Here is a 26,151-nt window from a genome sequence, read left to right as displayed (position 1 = left end):
GCCACCCAGTTTTGTGCTTGAAACCCAGGGTCCTGGTGGTGTAGGCACACAGGGAATCTCCTGATCTGCAGATTGCAATAACCATGGGAAAAGTGTAGTATCTAGGCTGGGTAGCATAGTCCCTCATGGCTTCCCTTGGTTGGGGAGGGAGGTCCCTGGCTCGTTGCACTTCCCAGGTGAGGCAACACCCCACCCTCCTTCTGCTTGCCTTCTGTTGGCTGCACCCACTGCCTAACCAGTCCCGATAAGATGAACTGGTACCTCAGTGGAAAATGCAGAAATCACCCACCTTTTATGTCGGTCTTGCTGGGAGCTGCAGACCAGAACTCCTCCTATGCAGCCATCTTGGCTGATCTCCCTAAATCATTTTTAAGGTAAAATAAAGCTTATATCTAGAAAAGTGTACAAAATGGAAATGTATGCATAATGACTTATCGTAATGTCAATACCCATGTAACCATCATCAGGTCATTTCCAACAATCTAGAAACTCCCTCATGCCTTTGTCTTTCCTGGGGGAAGACAACCACTGTCTATTTTAATCACTTCCTTATAGTTCTTTATAGTTGCCTCAAATAAGTATGTGTTCGTAAACATTCTTAGTTTAATTTTGCCTATTTTTTGAACTTTATATAAATTGAATTATATGATAGTATTCTTTTATGTTTAGCTTCTTTCTCTGAGTATTATGTGCTATTGCATGTGGCTCTAGTTTCTTCACTTCATATTTATGGGATACAAAGTGATGTTATGATACATGTATACAATCTGTGATGATTGAATTGAGCTTATTAACATATCCGTCACCTCAAATACTTACCATTTTTTCCTCCTGTCTAACTGAAACATTGTACTCTTTGACCAACAATTCCCCATTTTTCATAACACCCAACCTCTAATAACCAGTATTGTTCTACTCTCTGCCTCTATGTATTTGTTTTAGATTCCACATATAAACGAGAACATTTGGTACTTTTCTCTGCCTGGCTTATTTTGCTTAACATAATGTCTTCCAAGTTAATTCGTATTGTTGTAAGTGGTGGGATTTCCCTTTTTTTAAGAAAAGGCTGAATAGTATTTAATTGTGTATATAAAACACATTTTCTTTGCTTATTCATCTGTTGATAGACACTTAGCTTGATTTCTTATCTTGGCTATTGTAAATAATGCTGTAAGAAATGTGGAGTACAGATGTCTCTTTGACATACTGATTTCAAATACTTTGGATATATACCCAGAAGTGGATTGCTGGACCATATGGTGACTCTATTTTTAGTTTTTAAGGCACCACCATACTGTTTTTCATAATGGCTGTATTAACTTAAAATCCCACCAACAGTGTACAAGAGTTCCCTTTTCTCAAAATCCTCGCCAAATTTGTTATCTTTCATCTTTTGGTAATAGTGTGAAGTGATAGCTCATTGTGGTTTTAATTTTTCATTTCCCTAATGATGTTGAGCATTTTTTCATATACCTGTTGGTCATTTATATGTCTTCTTTTGAGAAATATGTACTCAGGTCTTTTGCCCATTTTTTAATTGGGTTGTTTTCTCCCATTCTGAAGGTTGCTTCTTCACTTTAATTGTTTCCTTTGCTGTGCAGAAGCTTTTTAGTTTGATGTAATGCCACTTGTGTATTTTTGCTTTTGTTTTCATTCAATTTATGTGGTATATTACATTGATTTATTTACACATGTTGAACCAACCTTGTGTTACTAGGATTAATCCCGCTTGATCATAGTGTATCTTTCTTTTTCTTTTTCTTTTCTTTTCTTTTTCTTTTTTTTTTTTTTTTTTTTTTTGAGACGGAGTCTGGCTCTGTTGCCCAGGCAGGCTGGAGTGCAGTGGTGCCATCTGGGCTCACTGCAAGCTCCACCTCCCGGGTTCACGCCATTCTCCTGCCTCAGCCTCCCAAGTAGCTGGGACTACAGATGCCCACCACCACACCTGCCTAATTTTTTTTTTGTATTTTTAGTAGAGACAGGGTTTCACCATGTAAGCCAGGATGGTCTTGATCTCCCGACTTCATGATCCGCCTGCCTCAGCCTCCCAAAGTGCTGGGATTACAGAAGTGAGCCACCGCACCCAGCCCTGTATCTTTCTTTTAATATACTGTTGCATTCAATTTGCTCATATTTTATTGATGATTTTTGCATCTATATTGGTAAGGGACATTGGTGTGTGTTTGTGCTGTCTTTGGCTTTAATAACAGGGTAATGCTGCTTTAATAAAGTGAGTGAGGAAGTATTTTCTTCTTTATTTGTAGGGAGATTTTGAGAACGCTTGGTGTTAATTTTTCAGACACTTGGTAGAATTTACTGTTGACATGTTCTGGTCCTTGGCTTTTCTATGTTTTTTGATGACTAATTCAACTTCTTCACTTGATATGGTCTATTCAGGCTTTCTGTTTCTTCTTGAGTTGGTTTTGGAAGTTTGGGTATTTCTAGGAATTTTGTCATTTCTTCTAAGTTCTTCCAATTTGTTAGCATGCAATTGTTCATAGTATTCTTTTACATAATACTACTTTTTATTTCTTCAAGGGTAGTAGCAATGTTCACACTTTCATTTCTTATTTTTGTAATTTGAGTCATCTTTTCTTCTTAGTCGGTCTAGCTAAGGAATTGTCAATTTTGTTGATATTTAAAAACACCAACATTTGGCTTTGTTGATTCTATTGTTTTCATATTCTCTATTTCATTTATCTTTGCTCTAATCTTTATTATTTCCTTCCTTCTGCTTGCTTTAGGTTTAGTTTTCTTTTATTTTTCTTGGCTTATTAAGGCAGAAAGTAAGGTTACTGGCTTGAGATCTTTCTTCTTATTTAATGTATGCATTTATAGCTATACATTTCTCATTGCTTTGTTGCATCTCCTAAGTTTTGGTATGTTGTATTACCTTTTCATTTGTCTCAAAGTATTTTTTAATTTCCTTTGTAATTTTCCCTTTGGCCTGTCTGCCATTTAATTTCCACGTACTTGTGAATTTCCCAAATTTTCTTCTGTTATTGTTTTCTAGTTTTATCCATTGTAGTTAGAAAATATACTTTGTATGATCCATCTTTAAAATTTACTGGGACTTGTGTTATGGCCTAACATATGGTCTGTCCTAAGAATGTTCCAAGTTTGCTTGAGAAGAATTTGTACTCAGCTGTTGTTAGATGAAGTGTTCTATATATGTTTGTTAGGTCTAGTTAGTTTATACTATTGTTCAAGTCCTCTGTTTCATTGTTGAACTTCTGTCTAGTTGTTCTATTCATAATTGAAAGTGAGGTATTGAAGTCTCCAACTATTATTATAGAATTGTTTATTTCTCCCTCCAATTCTGTTAGTCTTTGCTGCATATATTTTGGGGCTCTGTTTTTGACTGTGTTTATAATTGTCATATCTTCCTGATTGATTGACTCTTTCATCAATATGTAATGGTCTTCTTTGTCCCTTGTAATAATTATTGCCTTAAAATCTATTTTGTCTGATATTAGCAAAGCTACTCCCAACTCTCTTTTGGCTAATATTTGTGTGGAATACCTTTTCCCATCCTTTCACTTTCAACCGATTTGTATCTTTGATCTGAATTGAGTTTTTTTCCTAGATATCATGTAGCTATATTATGGTTTGTAAAAATTATTTTCCCAATATCTTCCTTTAGATTAGACAATTTAACCTATTTACATTTAATGCAATTAATGCTAAGGAGAGCTAACTCTGCCATTTTGCTATTTGTTTTTCATATGTATATTTTATATTGTATTTTGTATATTTTGTGTATTATATTGTATATTGTATTTATATTTTTTATATTTATATTTTTTGTTTTTCAATTTCTCCATAATTGCTTTACTTTTTAATTGATTTTTTTCTACCATTTTGATTTCCTTCTCATTTCTTTTACTGTATAATTTTTAGTTATTGTCTTTGTGATTACCTTTGAATGATGATGTTAATTTATAATAATGTAGTTTGAATTAATATCAACTTAGTTTCAATAGTCTATAAAAATTTTGTGCCTGTATAAGTTTGTCCCCAACTTGATGTTGTTATTGTTGCAAATTACATCTTTATAAACATTAAAAAAATTTTTTTTAGAGACAGGATCTCACTCTGTGCCCCAGGCTGGAATATAGTGGTGCAATCACAGCTTACTACAGTCTTGAACTCCTAGGCTCAAGTGATCCTCCCACCTCAGACTCCCAGGTAGCTAGGACTATAGGTGCACACCACCACACCTAATTTTTTTTTTTTTTTTTTTTGTAGAGAGGCACAAAATTTAAATAAAAAAAAAAATTTGTAACCCAGGTTAGTTTCAAACGCTTCGCCTCAAGCAATCCCCCCACTTTGTGATCCTGAAGTGCTGGGATTACAGACATGAGCCACTGCACCCTGCCACAAATTACATCCTTATACATTGTATGCCCAGTGACATAGACTTATTATTGTTTTATGCATTTGTCTTTTATGTCACATAGAAGAAAAAGAGTAATTAGAAACCAAAAGTACTGTGCTATTGGCTTTTAAATTTACCTATTCATTACTTTTGTTGGTGTTCTTTACCTTGTTGTATGGTTTCAAGTTTCCATCTAGTGTCTTTCATGTCAGCCTTAGGGACTCCTTTCAGCCTTTTTTGTAAAATAGGTTTACTAGCAATGGACTTCTTCCGTTTTCATTTACTCGGAAATGCTTTGATTTCTCCTTCATTTTTGAAGGCTTGTTTGCCAGGTATAGAATTCTTGCTTGATTTTTTTTTTAAAGCACTTTAAATATGTTATCTACTGCCTTCTGATCTCTGTGATTTCTAGTGAGAATTGGATTAGTCTTATTGAAGATCCTTTGTATATGATGAGTCACATCTCTCTTGGTGCTTTCAATATTCTCTCCCACAGCATCCCCCAAGATTTTCTTTGTCTTTGGTTGTTGACAGATTGATCATAATGTGTTTCTATGTGAATCTCTTTGAGTTCATCCTAATTGGAGTCCTTGAACTTCTTGGATTAATACATTCATTTCTTTCATCAAATTTGGGAAGTTTTCAACCATCCATTTTAAAAGTGTTATTTCTGCTCCTTTCTTTTTTCTCTTCCTTCTGGAACTCACAACATATGCATATGTTGGTTGTTTCTTTTTTTAACTTTTATTTTAGGTTCAGAGGTACATATGCACATTTATGATACAGGTAAATTTGTGTCACAGGGGTTTGGTTTACAAATAATTTCATCACCAAGGTGATAAGCACAGTAACCAATACATAGTTTTTTATTCCTTAACCTCCCTCTCTCCACTCTCAAGTAGGACCCCATGTCTATTGTTTCCTTATTCGTGTCCATGTGTTCTCAATATCCAGCTCCTACTTATAAGTGAGAACATGCAGTATTTGGTTTTCTGTTCCTGCATTAGTTTGCTTAGGATAATATCCTCCAGTTTTATTCATGTCACTGCAAAGGACATGATCTTGTTCATTTTTATGGCTGCATAGTGTTCCATGGTGTATATATACCACATTTTCTTTACTCAATCTGTCATTGATGGGCATTTAGATTGATTCCATGTCTTTGCTATTGTGAAAAGTGCTTCAGTGAACATACACATGCATGTGTCTTTATGGTACAATGATTTATATTTCTTTGGGTATATACCCAATAATGCGATTGCTGGGTTGAATGGTAATTCTGCTTTGAGTTCTTTGAGAAATCATCAAACTACTTTCTTTTTTTTTTTTTGATCTTTTTTTTTTTATGATTATACTTTAAGTTTTAGGGTACATGTGCACAGTGTGCAAGTTAGTTACGTATGTATACATGTGCCATGCTGGTGCGCTGCACCCACTAACTCGTCATCTAGCATTAGGTATATCTCCCAATGCTATACCTCCCCCCTCCCCGCACCCCACAACAGTCCCCAGAATGTGATGTTCCCCTTCCTGTGTCCATGTGATCTCATTGTTCAATTCCCACCTATGAGTGAGAATATGCGGTGTTTGGTTTTTTGTTCTTGCGATAGTTTACTGACAATGATGATTTCCAATTTCATCCATGTCCCTACAAAGGACATGAACTCATCATTTTTTATGGCTGCATAGTATTCCATGGTGTATATGTGCCACATTTTCTTAATCCAGTCTATCATTGTTGGACATTTGGGTTGGTTCCAAGTCTTTGCTATTGTGAATAGTGCCGCAATAAACATACGTGTGCATGTGTCTTTATAGCATCATGATTTATAGTCCTTTGGGTATATACCCAGTAATGGGATGGCTGGGTCAAATGGTATTTCTAGTTCTAGATCCCTGAGGAATCACCACACTGACTTCCACAATGGTTGAACTAGTTTACGGTTCCACCAACAGTGTAAAAGTGTTCCTATTTCTCCACATCCTCTCCAGCACCTGTTATTTCCTGACTTTTTAATGATTGCCATTCTAACTGGTGTGAGATGGTATCTCATTGTGGTTTTGATTTGCATTTCTCTGACGGCCAGTGATGATGAACATTTTTTCATGTGTTTTTTGGCTGCATAAATGTCTTCTTTTGAGAAGTGTCTGTTCATGTCCTTCGCCCACTTTTTGATGGGGTTGTTTGTTTTTTTCTTGTAAATTTGTTTGAGTTCATTGTAGATTCTGGATATTAGCCCTTCGTCAGATGAGTAGGTTGCAAAAATTTTCTCCCATTATGTAGGTTGCCTGTTCACTCTGATGGTAGTTTCTTTTGCTGTGCAGAAGCTCTTCAGTTTAATTAGATCCCATTTGTGAATTTTGGCTTTTGTTGCCATTGCTTTTGGTGTTTTAGACATGAAGTCCTTGCCCATGCCTATGTCCTGAATGGTAATGCCTAGGTTTTCTTCTAGGGTTTTTATGGTTTTAGGTCTAACGTTTAAGTCTTTAATCCATCTTGAATTGATTTTCGTATAAGGTGTAAGGAAGGGATCCACTTTCAGCTTTCTACATACGGCCAGCCAGTTTTCCCAGCACCATTTATTAAATAGGGAATCCTTTCCCCATTGCTTGTTTTTCTCAGGTTTGCCAAAGATCAGATAGTTGTAGATATGCGGCGTTATTTCTGAGGGCTCTGTTCTGTTCCATTGATCTATATCTCTGTTTTGGTACCAGTACCATGCTGTTTTGGTTACTGTAGCCTTGTAGTATAGTTTGAAGTCAGGTAGTGTGATGCCTCCAGCTTTGTTCTTTTGGCTTAGGATTGACTTGGCGATGCGGGCTCTTTTTTGGTTCCATATGAACTTTAAAGTAGTTTTTTCCAATTCTGTGAAGAAAGTCATTGGTAGCTTGATGGGGATGGCATTGAATCTATAAATTACCTTGGGCAGTATGGCCATTTTCACGATATTGATTCTTCCTACCCATGAGCATGGAATGTTCTTCCATTTGTTTGTATCCTCTTTTATTTCCTTGAGCAGTGGTTTGTAGTTCTCCTTGAAGAGGTCCTTCACATCCCTTGTAAGTTGGATTCCTAGGTATTTTATTCTCTTTGAAGCAGTTGTGAATGGGAGTTCACTCATGATTTGGCTCTCTGTTTGTCTGTTGTTGGTGTATAAGAATGCTTGTGATTTCTGTACATTGATTTTGTATCCTGAGACTTTGCTGAAGTTGCTTATCAGCTTAAGGAGATTTTGGGCTGAGACGATGGGGTTTTCTAGATATACAATCATGTCGTCTGCAAACAGGGACAATTTGACTTCCTCTTTTCCTAATTGAATACCCTTTATTTCCTTCTCCTGCCTAATTGCCCTGGCCAGAACTTCCAACACTATGTTGAATAGGAGTGGTGAGAGAGGGCATCCCTGTCTTGTGCCAGTTTTCAAAGGGAATACTTCCAGTTTTTGCCCGTTCAGTATGATATTGGCTGTGGGTTTGTCATAGATAGCTCTTATTATTTTGAAATACTTCCCATCAATACCAAATTTATTGAGAGTGTTTAGCATGAAGGGTTGTTGAATTTTGTCAAAGGCCTTCTCTGCATCTATTGAGTTAATCATGTGGTTTTTGTCTTTGGCTCTGTTTATATGCTGGATTACATTTATTGATTTGCGTATATTGAACCAGCCTTGCATCCCAGGGATGAAGCCCACTTGATCATGGTGGATAAGCTTTTTGATGTGCTGCTGGATTTGTTTTGCCAGTATTTTATTGAGGATTTTTGCATCAATGTTCATCAAGGATATTGGTCTAAAATTCTCTTTTTTGGTTGTGTCTCTGCTCGGCTTTGGTATGAGGATGATGCTGGCCTCATAAAATGAATTAGGGAGGATTCCCTCTTTTTCTATTGATTGGAATAGTTTCAGAAGTAATGGTACCAGTTCCTCCTTGTACCTCTGGTAGAATTCGGCTGTGAATCCATCTGGTCCTGGACTCTTTTTGGTTGGTAAGCTATTGATTATTGCCACAATTTCAGATCCTCTTATTGGTCTATTCAGAGATTCAACTTCTTCCTGGTTTAGTCTTGGGAGAGTGTATGTGTCGAGGAATTTATCCATTTCTTCTAGATTTTCTAGTTTATTTGTGTAGAGGTGTTTGTAGTATTCTCTGATGGTAGTTTGTATTTCTGTGGGATTTGTGGTGATATCCCCTTTATCATTTTTTATTGCATCTATTTGATTCTTCTCTCTTTTTGTCTTTATTAGTCTTGCTAGCGGTCTATCTATTTTGTTGATCCTTTCAAAAAACCAGCTCCTGGATTCATTAATTTTTTGAAGGGTTTTTTGTGTCTCTATTTCCTTCAGTTCTGCTCTGATATTAGTTATTTCTTGCCTTCTGCTGGCTTTTGAATGTGTTTGCTCTTGCTTTTCTAGTTTTTTTAATTGTGATGTTAGGGTGTCAATTTTGGATCTTTCCTGCTTTCTCTTGTGGGCATTTAGTGCTATAAATTTCCCTCTACACACTGCATTGAATGCGTCCCAGAGATTCTGGTATGTTGTGTCTTTGTTCTCGTTGGTTTCAAAGAACATCTTTATTTCTGCCTTCATTTCGTTATGTACCCAGTAGTCATTCAGGAGCAGGTTGTTCAGTTTCCATGTAGTTGAGTGGTTTTGAGTGAGATTCTTAATCCTGAGTTCTAGTTTGATTGCACTGTGGTCTGAGAGATAGTTTGTTATAATTTGTGTTCTTTTACATTTGCTGAGGAGAGCTTTACTTCCAAGTATGTGGTCAATTTTGGAATAGGTGTGGTGTGGTGCTGAAAAAAATGTATATTCTGTTGATTTGGGGTGGAGAGTTCTGTAGATGTCTATTAGGTCTGCTTGGTGCAGAGCTGAGTTCAATTCCTGGGTACCCTTATTGACTTTCTGTCTCGTTGATCTGTCTAATGTTGACAGTGGGGTGTTAAAGTCTCCCATTATTAATGTGTGGGAGTCTAAGTCTCTTTGTAGGTCACTCAGGACTTGCTTTATGAATCTGGGTGCTCCTGTATTGGGTGCATATATATTTAGGATAGTTAGGTCTTCTTGTTGAATTGATCCCTTTACCATTATGTAATGGCCTTCTTTGTCTCTTTTGATCTTTGTTGGTTTAAAGTCTGTTTTATCAGAGACTAGGATTGCAACTCCTGCCTTTTTTTGTTTTCCATTTGCTTGGTAGATCTTCCTCCATCCCTTTATTTTGAGGCTATGTGTGTCTCTGCACGTGAGATGGGTTTCCTGAATACAGCACACTGATGGGTCTTGACTCTTTATCCAATTTGCCAGTCTGTGTCTTTTAATTGGAGCATTTAGTCCATTTACATTTAAAGTTAATATTGTTATGTGTGAATTTGATCCTGTCATTATGATGTTAGCTGGTTATTTTGCTCGTTAGTTCATACAGTTTCTTCCTAGTCTCGATGGTCTTTACATTTTGGCATGATTTTGCAGCGGCTGGTACCGGTTGTTCCTTTCCATGTTTAGTGCTTCCTTCAGGAGCTCTTTTAGGGCAGGCCTGGTGGTGACAAAATCTCTCAGCATTTGCTTGTCTGTAAAGTATTTTATTTCTCCTTCACTTATGAAGCTTAGTTTGGCTGGATATGAAATTCTGGGTTGAAAATTCTTTTCTTTAAGAATGTTGAATATTGGCCCCCACTCTCTTCTGGCTTGTAGGGTTTCTGCCGAGAGATCCGCTGTTAGTCTGATGGGCTTCCCTTTGAGGGTAACCCGACCTTTCTTTCTGGCTGCCCTTAACATTTTTTGCTTCATTTCAACTTTGGTGAATCTGACAATTATGTGTCTTGGAGTTGCTCTTCTCGAGGAGTATCTTTGTGACGTTCTCTGTATTTCCTGAATCTGAACGTTGGCCTGCCTTGCTAGGCTGGGGAAGTTCTCCTGGATAATATCCTGCAGAGTGTTTTCCAACTTGGTTCCATTCTCCCCATCACTTTCAGGTACACCAATCAGATGTAGATTTGGTCTTTTCACATAGTCCCATATTTCTTGGAGGCTTTGCTCATTTCTTTTTATTCTTTTTTCTCTAAACTTCCCTTCTCGCTTCATTTCATTCATTTCATCTTCCATTGCTGATACCCTTTCTTCCAGTTGATCGCATTGGCTCCTGAGGCTTCTGCATTCTTCACGTAGTTCTCGAGCCTTGGTTTTCAGCTCCATCAGCTCCTTTAAGCACTTCTCTGTATTGGTTATCCTAGTTATACATTCTTCTAAATTTTTTTCAAAGTTTTCAACTTCTTTGCCTTTGGTTTGAATGTCCTCCTGTAGCTCAGAGTAATTTGATCGTCTGAACCCTTCTTCTCTCAGGTCGTCAAAGTCATTCTCCGTCCAGCTTTGTTCCGTTGCTGGTGAGGAACTGCGTTCCTTTGGAGGAGGAGAGGCGCTCTGCTTTTTAGAGTTTCCAGTTTTTCTGTTCTGTTTTTTCCCCATGTTTGTGGTTTGATCTACTTTTGGTCTTTGATGATGGTGATGCACAGATGAGTTTTTGGTGTGGTTGTCCTTTCTGTTTGTTAGTTTTCCTTCTTCTTTTTTTTTTTTTTTTTTTTGAGACGGAGTCTCGCTGTCACCCAGGTTGGAGTGTGGTGGCGTGATCTCAGCTCACTGCAGGCTCCGCCCCCCGGGGTTCATGCCATTCTCCTGCCTCAGCCTCCGGAGTAGCTGGGACTACAGGCGCCCGCCACCTCGCCCGGCTAATTTTTTTTTTTTGTATTTTTAGTAGAGACGGGGTTTCACTGTGTTAGCCAGGATGGTCTCGATCTCCTGAGCTCGTGATCCGCCCGCCTTAGCCTCCCAAAGTGCTGGGATTACAGGCGTGAGCCACTGCGCCCGGCCTGTTAGTTTTCCTTCTAACAGACAGGACCCTCAGCTGCAGGTCTGTTGGAGTACCCTGCCGTGTGAGGTGTCACTGTACCCCTGCTGGGGGGTGCCTCCCAGTTAGGCTGCTCGGGGGTCAGGGGTCAGGGACCCACTTGAGGAGGCAGTCTGCCCATTCTCAGATCTCCAGCTGCGTGCTGGGAGAACCACTGCTCTCTTCAGAGCTGTCAGACAGGGACATTTAAGTCTGCAGAGGTTACTGCTGTCTTTTTGTTTGTCTGTGCCCTGCCCCCAGAGGTGGAGCCTACAGAGGCAGGCAGGCCTCCTTGAGGTGTGGTGGGCTCCACCCAGTTCGAGCTTCCCGGCTGCTTTGTTTACCTAAGCAAGCCTAGGCAATGATGGGCGCCCCTCCCCCAGCCTCGCTGCCGCCTTGCAGTTTGCTCTCAGACTGCTGTGCTAGCAATCAGGGAGACTCCGTGGGCGTAGGACCCTCCGAGCCAGGTGCGGGATATAATCTCGTGGTGCGCCGTTTTTTAAGCCCGTCAGAAAAGCGCAGTATTCGGGTGGGTGCGACCGGATTTTCCTGGTGTCGTTCATCACCCCTTTCTTTGACTAGGAAAGGGAACTCCCTGACCCCTTGCACTTCCAGAATGAGGCAATGCCTCGCCCTGCTTTGGCTCATGCACGGTGCATGCACCCACTGACCTGCGCCCACTGTCTGGCACTCCCTAGTGAGATGAACCCGGTACCTCAGATAGAAATGCAGAAATCACCCATCTTCTGCGTTGCTCACGCCGGGAGCTGTAGATGGGAGCTGTTCCTATTCAGCCATCTTGGCTCCTCCCTCGAAACTACTTTCCACAATGGCTTAACTAGTTTACATCCCCACTAGCAGTGTATAAGCATTCCCTTTTCTTGGCAACCTCAACAAGAAAATGTCATTTTAATAATAGCCATTCTGACTGGTGTGAAATGGTATATCATTGTGGTTTTGATTTGCATTTCTCTAATAATTAGTGATATTGAGCATTTTTTCATATGCTTATTGGCTGCATGTATGTCTTCTATTGAAAAGTGTCTGTTCATGTCCTTGGCCCACTTTTTAATGCTATTGTGTGTGGGTTTTTTTTGTTTGTTTGTTCATTTGTTTTTAAGTTCCTTATAGATTCTGGATATTAGACCTTTGTCAGATACACAGTTTGCAAATATTTTCTCCCATTCAGTAGGTTGTCTGTTTACTCTGTTGATAGTTTCTTTTGCTGTGCAGAAGCTCTTTAGTTTAATTAGGTCCCATTTGTCAACTTTGTTTTTGTTGCAATTTGCTTCTGGCATTTTCATCATGAAATCCTTGCTAGGTCCTGTGTGCAGAATGGTATTTACTAGGTTATCATGCAGAGGTTTTATAGTTTTAGATTTTGCATTTCAGTTTTTATCTTGAGTTGATTTTTGTATATACTGTAAGGTAGGGTTTTCAATCTTCTGCATATGGCTAGCCAGTCATCCCAGCACCATTTATTAAACAGGGAGTCCTTTTCCCATTGCTTGTTTTTGTCAACTTTGTCCAACATCAGATGGTTGTAGGTGTGTGGTATTATTTCTGGGCTTTTTATTCTGTTCTGTTGGTTTATGTGTCTGTTTTTGTACCAGTACTGTGCTGTTTTGGTTGCTGTAGCCTTGTAGTATAGTTTGAAAATGGGTAATGTAATGCCTCCAGCTTTGTTCCTTTTGCTTAGAATTGCCTTGGCTTTTTGGGCTCTTTTTTGGTTCCATATGAATTTTAAAATGGCTTTTTCTGATTCTGTGAAGAATCTCATTGGTCATGTGATAGGAATATTATTGAATGTGTAAATTGCTTTGGGCAGTATGACCATTTTAACAATGTTGATTCTTTCTATCCATGAGCATGGAATGTTTTTTTCATTTGTTTGTGGTCATCTCTGATTCCTTTGAGCAGTGTTTTGTAATTCTCATTGTAGGGATCTTTCACCTCCCTAGTTAGCTGTATTCCTAGGTGTTGTATTCTTATTGTGGCTATTGTGAATGGGATTGCATTCTTGATTTGGCTTTCAGTTTGGATATTCTTGGTATGGAGGAATGATACTGCTTTTTTGTACATTGATTTTGTATCCTGAAACTTTTCTGAAGTTGTTTATTAGATCAGTGAAATTTTGGGCAGAAACTATGGGGCTTTTCTAGGTATATAATCATATCATCTGGAAATAGGGATAGTTTGACTTCTTCTCATCCTATTTGGATTCCTACTTTTTTTTTCTCTTGCCTGATTACTGTGGCCAGGACTTCCAGTACTATGGTCAATAGGAGTGGTGAGAGAGGGCATACTTGTCTTTTTCTGGTTTTAAAGGGGAATGCTACCAGCTTCTGTCCGTCCAATTTGGTGTTGAGTATAGGTTTGTCATCAATGGCTCTTGTTATTTTTAAACATGTTCTTTCAATTTCAGGTTTTTTAAGGGTTTTTAACATAAAGGTTTCTGCATCTATTGAGTTAATCATCTGGTTTTTGTTTTTAGCTCTGTTTATGTGATGAATCACATTTATTGATTTGCACGTGTGTAAACAACCTTGCATCTCAGGGATAAAGCCTACTTGCTCATGGTGGATTAGCTTTTTGACTTGCTGCTGGATTTGGTTTGGTAGTATTTTGCTGAGGATTTTTGCATCTATGTTCATCAAGGGTGTTGGCCTGAAGTTTTCATTTTTGTGTTTGTCTCTCACAGGTTTTGACATCAGGATAATGCTGGCCACGTAGAATGAGTTAGGAAGAGGCTTCTCCTCTTCAATATTTTTGTAATGGTTTCAGTAGAAATGGTACCAGCTCTTCTTTACACATCTGGTAGAATTTGGCTCTGAATCTCTCTGGTTCTGGGCTTTTTCTTGTTTGTAGGCTTTTTATTACTGATTCAATTTTGGAACTTGTTATTGGACTATTCAGGGTCAGTTTGTTCCTATTTCAATTTTGGGAGGGTATATGCTTCCAGGAATTTATTCATTTCCTTTATGTTTTCTAGCTTGTGTGCATAGTGTTCATAGTAGTCTCAGAGGGTTTTTGTTTTTCTGTGAGGTCAGTGATGACACCCCTTTGTCATTTTTGATTGCGTCTGTTTGGATCTTCTTTTTTTGTAATTTATTAGCCTAGCTAGTGGTCTATCTATCTTATTAATTCTTTCAAAAACATAACTACTGGATTTGTTGATCTTTTGTATGGCTTTTCACATCTCAGTTTCCTTCAGTTCAGCTCTGATTTTGGTTATTTCTTTTCTGCTATCTTTCAGGTTGGTTTGCTCTTGATTGTCTAGTTCCTCTAGTTGTGATGGTAGGCTGTTAATTTGGCATCTTCCTAAGTTTCTAATGTGGGCATTTAGTGCTATAAACTTTCCTCTTAACACTGCGTTAGCTGTATCCCAGAGATTCTGGTATGTTGTATCTCTGTTTCCATTAGTTGCATAGAATTGTTTGATTTCTGTCTTAATTTCATTATTTATCCAAAAGTCATTCAGGAGTAGGTTCTTAAATTTCCATGTAATTTTGTGGCTTTTGAGCAATTTTCTTAGTATTGATTTATATTTTTACTGTGCTGTGCTCCAAGAGTGTGGTTGGTATGGTGGAGAGTTCTGTAGATGTCTGTTAAGTCTATTTGGTCAAATGTCAGGTTCAATTCCTGAATATCTTTGTTAGTTTTCTGCCTCAATGACTTGTTAATACTGTCAGCGGGGTGCTGAAATCTCCCACTATTATCTTGTGGTTATCTAAGTCTCTTCATAGGTCTCTAAGAACTTGCTTTATGAATCTAGGTCTCCTATGTTGGGTGCATATATTTTTAGGATAGTTAGATCTTCTTGTTGGATCGAACCCTTTACCATTATGTAATGCCCTTCTTTGTCTTTTTTGATGTTTGTTGGTTTAAAGTCTGTTTTGTTTTAAATTAAAATAGCATCTCCACCTTTTTTTCTGATTTTGATTGGCTTGGTAGGTTTTTCTCCATACCTTTACTTTGAGCCGATGGGTGTCATTGCATTTGGCGTACCACTGGATCTTGATTCTTTATTCATCTTGCCACTGTATGCCTTTTCATTGGGGCATTTAGCCTGTTTACATTCAAGGTTAGTGTTGATATGTGTGCATTTGATCCTGTTATAATGTTGCCACATGGTTATTAAGCAGACTTGTTTGTGTGGTTGCTTTATAGTATCATTGGTCTGTGTACTTAAGTGTGTTTTTGTAGCGGCTTGTAATGGTCTTTCCTTTCCGTATTTAGCATTCCCTTCGGGACCTCTTTCTTGCAAGGCAGGTCTGGTGGTAATGAATTCCCTTATCATTTGCTTGTTTGAAAAGGATCTTATTTCTCCTTTACTTATGAATGTTAGTTTGATTTGATATGAAATTCTAGGTTGGAAATTCTTTTCTTTAAGAATGCTGAATATGGGCTGAGGATGGATCACCTGAGGTGATCACCAGAGGTCAGGAGTTCAAGACCAGCCTGGCCAATGTGGTGAAACCCCGTCTCTACCAAAAAAATACACAACTTAGCCGGATGGGGTGACTATAATGTCAGCTACTGGGGAGGCTGAGGCAGGAGAATCACTTAAACCTGGGTTGGGCGGGGGCGAGCGGAGGTTGCAGTGAGCCGAGATGGCGCCATTTAACTCTAGCCTGGGCGCAAGAGTGAAACTCCATCTCAAAAAAAAAAAATTGCTGAATATGGGCCCCCAATCTCTTCTGGCTTCTAGGGTTTCTGCTAAAAGGTCTGCTGTTAGCCTAATGAGGTTCCCTTTGTAGGTGACCTGTCCTTTCTCATTAGCTACCTTTAGCATTTTTTTCTGTCATTTAGACCTTGGAGAATCTGATGACTATGTGTCTTGGGGATGGTCTTTTTGTGTAGTATTTTGCAGGGGTTCTCTGCATTTCTTGAATTTGAATGTTGGCCTTTCTAGCAAAGTTGGGGAGATTTTCATGGATGATATACTGAAGTAAATTTTCCAAGTTCCTTGATTTCTCTCCCTTTCTTTCAGGAATGCCAATGAATCATAGATTTGGTTTATGTACATAATCCCATATTTCTTGGAAGTTTTGTTCGTTCTTCTTTATTGTTTTTTCTTTATTTTTGTCTGACTGAGTTATTTCAGGGAACTGGTCTTTGAACTCTGAGATTTTTTTACTCAGCTTGGTCTATTCTGTTGTTAATACTTGCAATTGTATTCTGAAATTCTTAAAGTGATTTTTTTCAGCTCTATCAGTTCAGTTTGGTTCATTATTAAAATGACCATTTCATCTTTTATCTGCTGTATCATTTTATTGTATTCCTTAGAATCCTTGGTTTGGGTTTCAACTTTCACCTGAATCTCAATGATCTTTGTTCCTATCCATTTTCTGAATTCTGTTTCTGTGATTTCAGCCATTTCAGCCTGGTTAAGAGCCATTGCTGGGGAGTGAATGCGGTCATTTGGAGGTAAGAAGACGCTGGGTTTTTGAGTTGCCAGAGTCCTTGTGCTGGTTCTTTCTCATCTTTTTGGGCTGAAATTCCTTCAGTCTTTGAAATTTGTCTCCTTCGTGTAGGTTTTTTTTTTTTTTTTTGGATGCTTTTATCTTCTTTGAAGTTTTTGGGGGTTTGATTGTGGTATAAGGTGGGTGCAGTTGACTGGTTTTGTTTCTGGAAGATTACAGAGGCCTAAGTCTTAGCTCAGCACTCCTGGGCTGCATGTTCTAACTCTGGGGGAGTGGTATTAGGTTTCTGTCTTTGTTATCTGGCCCCTTAAGTTGGGAACCTGCTGTGCTGGAGGGGCCAAGGTGTTCCCAGACCACTGGCTGCAACACTTTGATGAGTGGTGCCAGCCAATGTGCTTCATTGGGTGGTGGCAGCAGGATCTGTGCTCCCTTTGCACATGCCAGCAGCAGTGGTGGTACAGTGGGGTGCATGCTTATCAGCTGGGGTGGTGTGCTGGTGGGCATAGGGATGTCAGCCTCTGTGTGGGTGTTCACAGTGACTGCAGTGGCAGCGTTGGGGGTGACAGGGACACTGGTGTCCATTCATGTGTTTGTGGCAGGGTTGGGTAGGGGTTCAGGTCCTGGTGGATGTTGCGCTCATAGCCTTCAGGTGCATGTTCTTATGGTGGCAGTGGCAGGTGTAGGGCTGGTGGTCTCTGTGTGTGCATTTGCACTGGGAGCAATGGCAGTGCAAGGCTGGGGGTGGTGGTGCTGATCTCCATGTGTGTGTCTGCACCAGCAATGGTGGCCCAGCAGTGAGGGTGGCAGAGTATGTTCATGCCAGCAGCTAGTGGCATGGTGGGGTGCACATGCAATTGCGCATCATTGAGGAAGGGATGGTGAAATCTGCCCACACGTGTGTGCACCTACAAAGTGATGAGGGAGTGGCCATTGATGACTGTGGGCCAGCAAAGCAGTGTTGGGGTGGCCCTGGTGGAGGGAGGTTGCAGGTGGGCCGGTGCCTGTCATCTGGAACTGCTCTGCTGGACCCCTCCAATAGTCAGGGGTGGTTTGCCAGTGCAAGAGGTATGACGTGGACCCCTGGGAGGCACCCTGGTTGGGCATCTGAGGCTGCACTATGAGCAGGTGCGGCCACCTTGGGGTCCTGGGAGAGGCCAGCAGACATGGGAGGGCACTCAAGTTGGACTGGCATCATCTCCAGGGCAAGGTTGCCCTGCTTTATTGAGGCCCAACAACTCCCCTAGGGCTAAAGTCTCCAAGGGGAGCATGGCAGACCTTGGGGGATGGGTATCCCTGACTGTGCTTCATTGCAGACTTTCCTGCTCCAAACCCTCTGGGCTTTGCACAAGCTGGAATTTTGCCCCACCACCTTTCTAAGAAGCTCTCTCTGCCAGCTTAAGTGTCCACGGGGGTCATGAGGTCTCCTGCTGTCAGGATTTCAGAAGTCTGTGGTGAGAGCAGGTTGCTGCTTTCCTGCTCAACTCATCCTTTCCCCAGGAGTCACTGAGAGCCAGAAATGAGTCCCAGTTCATGGTAGCCCCATGCAGGGTTCCCAAGTTCCCCCCATTCAGTGCTTCATCTTTGTCCTCCTTCTGTTCATTCTCAATGCATTCCCTATGAAGATCTGCTGAGAGTGCCAGTCTTTCTGATGTCCGTGTCCCTCAGTGGCAGATGTTCCTCCTGTCTGTGACTAGTTGGTCTGCTTAGAAGTCCTTTTTTTGGCTTCCTTATTTTGAAGAATAAATGCCCCTTGGCCATTATATACTTTTAGGTGGATCATTTAAAAATAGTACTGCATTTTCTTTGTCTTTAAAATTTTAAATCTATATTCATGGTAAAATTGGTCTCTATAGTGACTACTATATTTCAGCATTTGACTACTTTTTAAAAAATTGATTAAGTGTTCCATCTTTTCTTAGAAACATGTCCTTTATTATTAGATATTTTTTGTTCTTTTAAAGTTTGGAATAACTTGACTCTAAAATTATCCCAGCTTACAGCCATTTGCTGAGACGACAAAATTTTTCGAAACTCTTTACAAATTATTCCCTTTTTATTGGTCTATTCTGGTTGTCTACTTCTTCAATTGAAGGGACATTACTTGCAGGAAGGGATCAAATTAGTTGGAGGACAACAAAAAGGTTAATTGAAGGTATTATTAGGTAGTGGTGTCTCAGGGGGCCTCATATGCCATTTTTAAAGAATTGGCCTTATCCCATTACCAATATGGGCCATGGAAAGAAAGTTTTTGAGAAAGTAGGTCTTTATTATATTAAAGTCAAATTTTATCACTCCGGCTCTAGGAATAGAGTAAAATAAGAGCCCAGGTGTGAGCTGATGAAGGTCTGAATTACTGACGAAGTTGAAACAAAAGAAGAAACAAATGCAAAAGTCAGTCTGTTTGAATGAATGAATTAATTAATTAATGGCATGCTACACAGAATATTACAAAAGGTTTATTCTGTAAAATTTTAAGTTCAGAAACATATATATGCTCAAAATTAATTAGTAATATTTTTTAGCAGTGAATACTAATTAAAAATAAATACAAAGCTTTTCTATTTATTAGAAAATTAGTGAAACATTTTTTTCCTCAACTTTTAAGTTCAGGGGTACGTGTGCCAGATGTTCACATAGGCACATTTTTGTTACATAGGTAAATGTGTGCCTTAGTGGTTTGATACACAGATCATCCCATCACCTAGGTGTTAAGCCCAGTATCCATTAGTGATTCTTCCTGATGCTATCCCTCCCCTCACCCCTCTTCTGATAGGCCCCAGTGTGTGTTGTTCCCTTTCATGCATTCATGTGTTGTCGTCATTCAGCTCCCATTTATAAGTGAGAACATGCAGTGTTCGGTTTTCTGTTCCTGTGTTAGTTTGCTGAGGATAATGGCTTCTAACTCCATCCAGGTCCCTGCAGAAGACATGTTCTCATTTCCTTTTATGGCTGTGTAGTATTCCATGGTATATATGTACCACATTTTCTTTTTTTAAATTATACTTTAAGTTCTGGGTTACATCTGCAGAATGTGCAGCTTTGTTACATAGGTATACATGTGCCATGGTTGTTTGCTGCACCCATCAACCCATCACCTACATTAGATATTTATCCTAATGTTATCCTATACCTAGCCTCCCACCCACCATGGACCCCGGTGTGTGGTGATCCCCTCCCTGTGTCTATGTGTTCTCATTGTTCATCTCCCACTTATGAGTGAGAATATGTAGTGTTTGGTTTTCTGATCTTGTGATAGTTTGCTAAGAACGATGATTTCTAGCTTCATCCATGTCCCTGCAAAGGATGTGAACTCATCCTTTTGTATGGCTGCATAGTATTCCATGATGTATATGTGCCACATTTTCTTAATCCATTCTATCATTGGTAGACATTTGAGTCAGTTCCAAGTCTTTGCTATTTTGAATAATGCCACCATAAACATACGTGTGCATGTGTCTTTATCATAAAATGATTTATAATCCTTTGTGTATATGCCCAGTAATGGGATTGCTGGAGCAAATGGTATTTCTAGTTCTAGATCCTTGAGGAATCACCACACTGTCTTCCACAATGGTTGAACTAATTTACACTCCCACCAACAGTGTAAAAGTGTTCTATTTTTCCAGAACCTCCCCAGCATCTGTTGTTTCCTGACTTTTTAATGATTGTCATTCTAACTGGAGTAAGATGGTATCTCATTATGATTTTGATTTGCATTTCTCTAATGACCAGTGATGATGAGCATTTTTTCATATGTCTGTTGGCTGCATAAATGTCTTTTTTTGAAAAGTGTTCATATCCTTTGCCCATTTTTTGATGGGGTTGTTTGATTTTTCCTTGTAAATTTGTTTACATTCTTTGTAGATTCTGGATATTAGCCGTTTGTCAGATGGGTAGATTGCAAAAATTTTCTCCCATTCTGTAGGTTGCCTGTTCACTCTGATGGTAGTTTCTTTTGCTGTGCAGAAGCTCTTTAGTTTAATTAGATCCCAGTTGTCAATTTTGGCTTTTGTTGCCGTTACTTTTGGTGTTTTAGACATGAAATCCTTGCCCATGCCTATGTCCTGAATGGTAATGCCTAGGTTTTATTCTAGGATTTTTATGCTTTTAGGTCTGATGTTTAAGTCTTTAATCCATCTTGAGTTAATTTTTGTATAAGGTGTAAGGAAGGGATCCAGTTTCAGCTTTCTACATATGGCTAGCCAGTTTTCCCAGCACCATTTATTAAATAGGGAATCCTTTCCCCATTGCTTGTTTTTGACAGGTTTGTCAAAGATCAGATGGTTGTAGAAGTGTGGTATTATTTCTGAGGGCTCTGTTCTGTTTCATTGGTCTGTATCTCTGTTTTGGTACCAGTGCCATGCTGTTTTGGTTACTGTAGCCTTGTAGTATAGTTTGAAGTCAGGTAGCGTGATGCCTCCAGCTTTGTTCTTTTGGCTTAGGATTGTCTTGGCAATGTGGGCTCTTTTTTGGTTCCATATGAACTTTAAAGTAGTTTTTTTTAGTTCTTTGAAGAAAGTCATTGGTAGCTTGATGGGGATGGCATTGAATCTATAAATTACCTTGGGCAGTATGACCATTTTCACGATATTGATTCTTCCTACCCATGAGCATGGAATGTTCTTCCATTTGTTTGTATCTTCTTTTATTTCATTGAACAGTGGATTGTAATTCTCCTTGAAGAGGTCCTTCACATCCCTTGTAAGTTGGATTCCTAGGTATTTTATTCTCTTTGAAGCAATTGTGAATGGGAGTTCACTCATGATTTGGCTCTCTGTTTATCTGTTATTGGTGTATAGGAATGCATGTGATTTTTGCACATTGATTTTGTATCCTGAGACTTTGCTGAAGTTGCTTATCAGCTTAAGGAGATTTTGGGCTGAGACGATGGGGTTTTCTGAATATACAATCATGTCATCTGCAAACAGGGACAATTTGACTTCCTCTTTTCCTAATTGAATACCCTTTATTTCTTTCTCCTGCCTGATTGCCCTGGCCAGAACTTCCAACACTATGTTGAATAGGAGTGATGAGAGAGGGCATCCCTGTCTTGTGCCAGTTTTCAAAGGGAATGTTTCCAGTTTTTGCCCATTCAGTATGATATTGGCTGTGGGTTTGTCATAAATAGCTCTTATTATTTTGAGATACGTCCCATCAATATCTAATTTATTTAGTGTTTTTAGCATGAAGGGCTGTTGAATTTTGTCAAAGGCCTTTTCTGCATCTATTGAGATAATCATGTGGTTTTGGTCTTTGGTTCTGTTTATGTGCTGTATTACATTTATTGATTCGCGTATGTTGAATCAGCCTTGCATCCCAGGGATGAAGCTCACCTGAACATGGTGGATAAGCTTTTTGATGTGCTGCTGGATTTGGTTTGCCAGTATTTTATTGAGGATTTTTGCATCGATGTTCATCAGGGATATTGGTCTAAAATTCTCTTTTTTTTTGTTATGTCTCTGCCAGGCTTTGGTATGAGGATGATGCTGGCCTCATAAAATGAGTTAGGGAGGATTCCCTCTTTTTCTATTGATTGGAGTAGTTTCAGAAGGAATGGTACCAGCTTCTTTTTGTACCTCTGGTAGAATTTGGCTGTGAATCTGTCTGGTCCTAGACTTTTTTTGGTTTGGTAGGTTCTTAATTATTGCCTCAATTTCAGAGCCTGTTATTGGTCTATTCAGGGATTCAATTTCTTCCTGGTTTAGTCTTGGGAGGGTGTATGTGTCCAGGAATTTATCCATTTCTTCTAGATTTTCTAGTTTATTTGAGAAGAGGTGTTTATAGTATTCTCTGATGGTAGTGTGTATCTCTGCGGGATCGGTGGTGATATCCCCTTTATTATTTTTTATTGCATCCATTTGATTCTTCTTCCTTTTTTTGTTTATTAGTCTTGCTAGTGGTCTATCAATTTTGTTGATGTTTTCAGAAAACCAGCTCCTGGATTCATTGATTTTTTGAAGGGTTTTTGTGTCTCTATCTCCCTGAGTTCTGCTCTGATCTTAGTTATTTCTTGCCTTCTGCTAGCTTTTGAATGTGTTTGCTCTTGCTTTTCTAGTTCTTTTATTTGTGATGTTAGGGTGTCCATTTTAGATCTTTCCTGCTTTCTCTTGTGGGCATTTAGTGCTATAAATTTCCCTCTACACACTGCTTGAAATGTGTCCCAGAGATTCTGGGATGTTGTGTCTTTGTTCTCATTGGTTTCAAAGAACATCTTTATTTCTGCCTTCATTTTGTTATTTACCCAGTAGTCATTCAGGAGCAGGTTGTTCAGCTTCCATGTAGTTGAGCAGTTTTGAGTGAGTTTCTTAATCCTGAGTTCTAGTTTGATTGCACTGTGGTCTGAGAGACAGTTTGTTATAATTTCTGCTCTTTTACATTTGCTGAGGAATGCTTTACTTCAAACTGTGTGGTCAATTTTGGAATAAGTGCGATGTGGTGCTGAGAAGAATGTATATTCTGTTGATTTGGGGTGGAGAGTTCTGTAGATGTCTATTAGGTCCGCTTGGTGCAGAGCTGAGTTCAATTCTTGTTAACTTTCTGTCTTGTGGATCTGTCTAATGTTGACAGTGGGGTGTTAAAGTCTCCCATTATTATTGTGTGGGAGTCTAAGTCTCTTTGTAGGTCTCTAAGGACTTACTTTATGAATCTGGGTGCTCCTGTATTGGGTACATATATATTTAGGATAGTTAGCTCTTCTTGTTGAATTGATCCCTTTACCATTATGTAATGGCCTCCTTGTCTCTTTTGATCTTTGTTGGTTTAAAGTCTGTTTTATCAGAGACCAGGATTACAACCCCTGCTTTTTTTGTTTTCCGTTTGCTTGGTAGATCTTCCTCCATCCCTTTATTTTGAGCCTATGTGTGTCTCTGCATGTGAGATGTGACTCCTGACTCTTTATCCAATTTGCCAGTCTGTGTCTTTTAATTGGAGCATTTAGCCCATTTACATTTAAGGTTAATATTGTTATATGTGAATGTGATCCTGTCATTATGATGTTAGCTGGTTATTTTGCTTGTTAGTTGATGCAGTTTTTTCCTAGCATCAATGGTCTTTACGATTTGTCATGTTTTGCAGTGGCTGGTACCAGTTGTTCATATCCATGTTTAGTGCTTCCTTCAGGAGCTCCTGTAAGGCAGGCCTGGTGGTGACAAAATCTCTCAGCATTTGCTTGTCTGTAAAGTATTTTATTTCTCCTTCACCTTTGAAGCTTAGTTTGGCTGGATATGAAATTCTGAGTTGAAAATTCTTTTCTTTAAGAATGTTGAATATTGGCCGCCACTCTCTTCTGGCTGTTAGAGTTTCTGCTGAGAGATCAGCTGTTAATCTGATGGGCTTCCCTTTGTGGGTAACCTGAACTTTCTCTTTGGCTGCAGTTAAGATTTTTTCCTTCATTTCAACTTTGGTGAATCTGACAATTATGTGTCTTGCAGTTGCTCTTCTCAAGGAGTATCTTTGTGGCATTCTCCGTGTTTCCTGAATTTGAATGGTAGCCTGCCTTGCTAGGTTGGGGAAGTTCTCCTGGATAATATCCTGCAGAGTGTTTTCCAACTTGGTTTCATTCTCCCCATCACTTTCAGGTACACCAATCAGACATAGATTTGGTCTTTTGACATAGTCCCATATTTCTTGGAGGCTTTGTTTATTTCTTTTTACTCTTTTTTCTCTAAACTTTTCACTTCATTTCATTAATTTGATCTTCAATCACTGATACCCTTTCTTCCAGTTGATTGAATTGGCTACTGAAGCTTGTGCATGCATCACATAGTTCTTGTGCCATTGTTTTGAGCTCCAGCAGGTCATTTAAGTTGTTCTCTATGCTGTTTATTCTAGTTAGCCATTCGTCTAATCTTTTCTTAAGGTTTTTAGCTGCTTTGCTTTGGGTTTGAATATCCTCCTTTAGCTCGGAGAAGTTTGTTTTTACCGATCGTCTGAAGCCTTTTTCTCTCAACTCGTCGAAGTCATTCCTCATCCAGCTTTGTTCCGTTGCTGGCGAGGAGCTGCGTTCCTTTGGAGGAGAAGAGGTGCTCTAATTTTTAGAGTTTTCAGCTTTTCTGGTCTGGTTTATCCCCATATTTTTGGTTTTATCTACCTTTGGTCTTTGGTGATGGTGACATACAGATGAGGTTTTGGTGTGGATGTCCTTTCTGTTTGTTAGTTTTCCTTCTAACAGTCAGGACCCTCAGCTGCAGGTCTGTTGGAGGTTGCTGGTGGTCCACTCCAGATGCTGTTTGCCTGGGTATCACCAGTGGAGGCTGCAGAACCACAAATGTTGCAGAATGGCAAATGTTGCTGCCTGATTGTTCCTCTGGAAGCTTTGTCTCAGAGGGGCACCCGGCTGTATGAGGCGTCAGTTGGCCCCTACTGGGAGGTGCCTCCCAGTTAGGCTACTCGGGGGTCAGGGAGTCACTTGAGGAGGCAGTCTGTCGATTCTCAGATCTCAAACTCCATGCTGGGAGAACCACTACTCTCTTCAGAGCTGTCAGACAGGGACGTTTAAGTCTGCAGAAGTTTCTGCTACCTTTTGTTCAGCTATGCCCTGCCCACAGAGGCGGAGTCTACAGAGGCAGGCAGGCCTCCTTGAGGTGTGGTGGGCTCCATCCAGTTCGAGTTTCCCAGCTGCTTTGTTTACCTACTTAAGTGTCAGCAATGGCGGGCGCCCCTCACCCAGCCTGGTTGCTGCCTTGCAGTTTGATCTCAGACTGCTGTGCTAGCAGTGAGTAAGGCTCCGTGGGCGTGGGACCCTCCAAGCCAGGTGCAGGATATAATCTCCTGGTATGCCATTTGCTAAGACTGTTGGAAAAGCGCAGTATTAGGGTTGGAGTGAGTCAATTTTCCAGGTGCCATCTGTCATGGCTTCCCTTGGCTAGGAAAGGGAATTCCCAGACCCCTTGCACTTCCTGGGTGAGGCGGTGCCTGGCCCTGCTTTGGCTCACCATCCATGGGCTGCACCCACTGTCCTGCACCAACTGTCTGACAAGCCCCAGTGAGATGAACCTGGTACCTCAGTTGGAAATGTAGGAATCACCCGTGTTCTGCATCGCTCACGCTGGGAGCTGTAGACTGGAGCTGTTCCTATTTGACCATCTTGGAACCTCCCACTATTTTTATTTCTTCTAAGTATGCAACCTAGCAGCTTCTTTCTTCTGTTTTTCCTTGTCATCTTTATTTTATTTCTAAAAATGGATATGCTTCACATTATTAACTAATTGAAGATGAGTTTTTCGGCATTGATCTAAGTCAGTGATAATTTCAAAATTGGAGTCAGAAGTTAATGATAAAGGAATCCAGTTTACACAACTAATGCAATAGCTTTCATCCGTGAAAGAGCAGACTTTCACGTATTTGGATGTATCTTCAAGCTCCAGAGAAAAACCTCCTAAAACTTCTACTCACTAGGGCCCATGTTCTGCAAAATGGATTATTTTGTTTTTCTAGGAAGCAATTTTGTATAAATTAGTGCTTAATACA

At 39.7% G+C, this 26,151-nt stretch overlaps 1 protein-coding gene across 2 annotated transcripts in view; it reads left to right on the top strand.

Moving 5' to 3' along the window:
- Window positions 1-26,151, top strand: part of TTC6 (tetratricopeptide repeat domain 6) — a 234,749-nt gene that overhangs the window by 152,667 nt on the left and 55,931 nt on the right. The gene's annotated exons all lie outside the window — the stretch shown is intronic.

Source organism: Gorilla gorilla, chromosome 15 (assembly GCF_029281585.2).
Source record: "Gorilla gorilla gorilla isolate KB3781 chromosome 15, NHGRI_mGorGor1-v2.1_pri, whole genome shotgun sequence".
Classification (NCBI taxonomy): Eukaryota; Metazoa; Chordata; class Mammalia; order Primates; family Hominidae; genus Gorilla; species Gorilla gorilla.
Note: the sequence above shows the minus strand (reverse complement) of the source record. Positions and strands in the feature narration are given on the sequence as shown.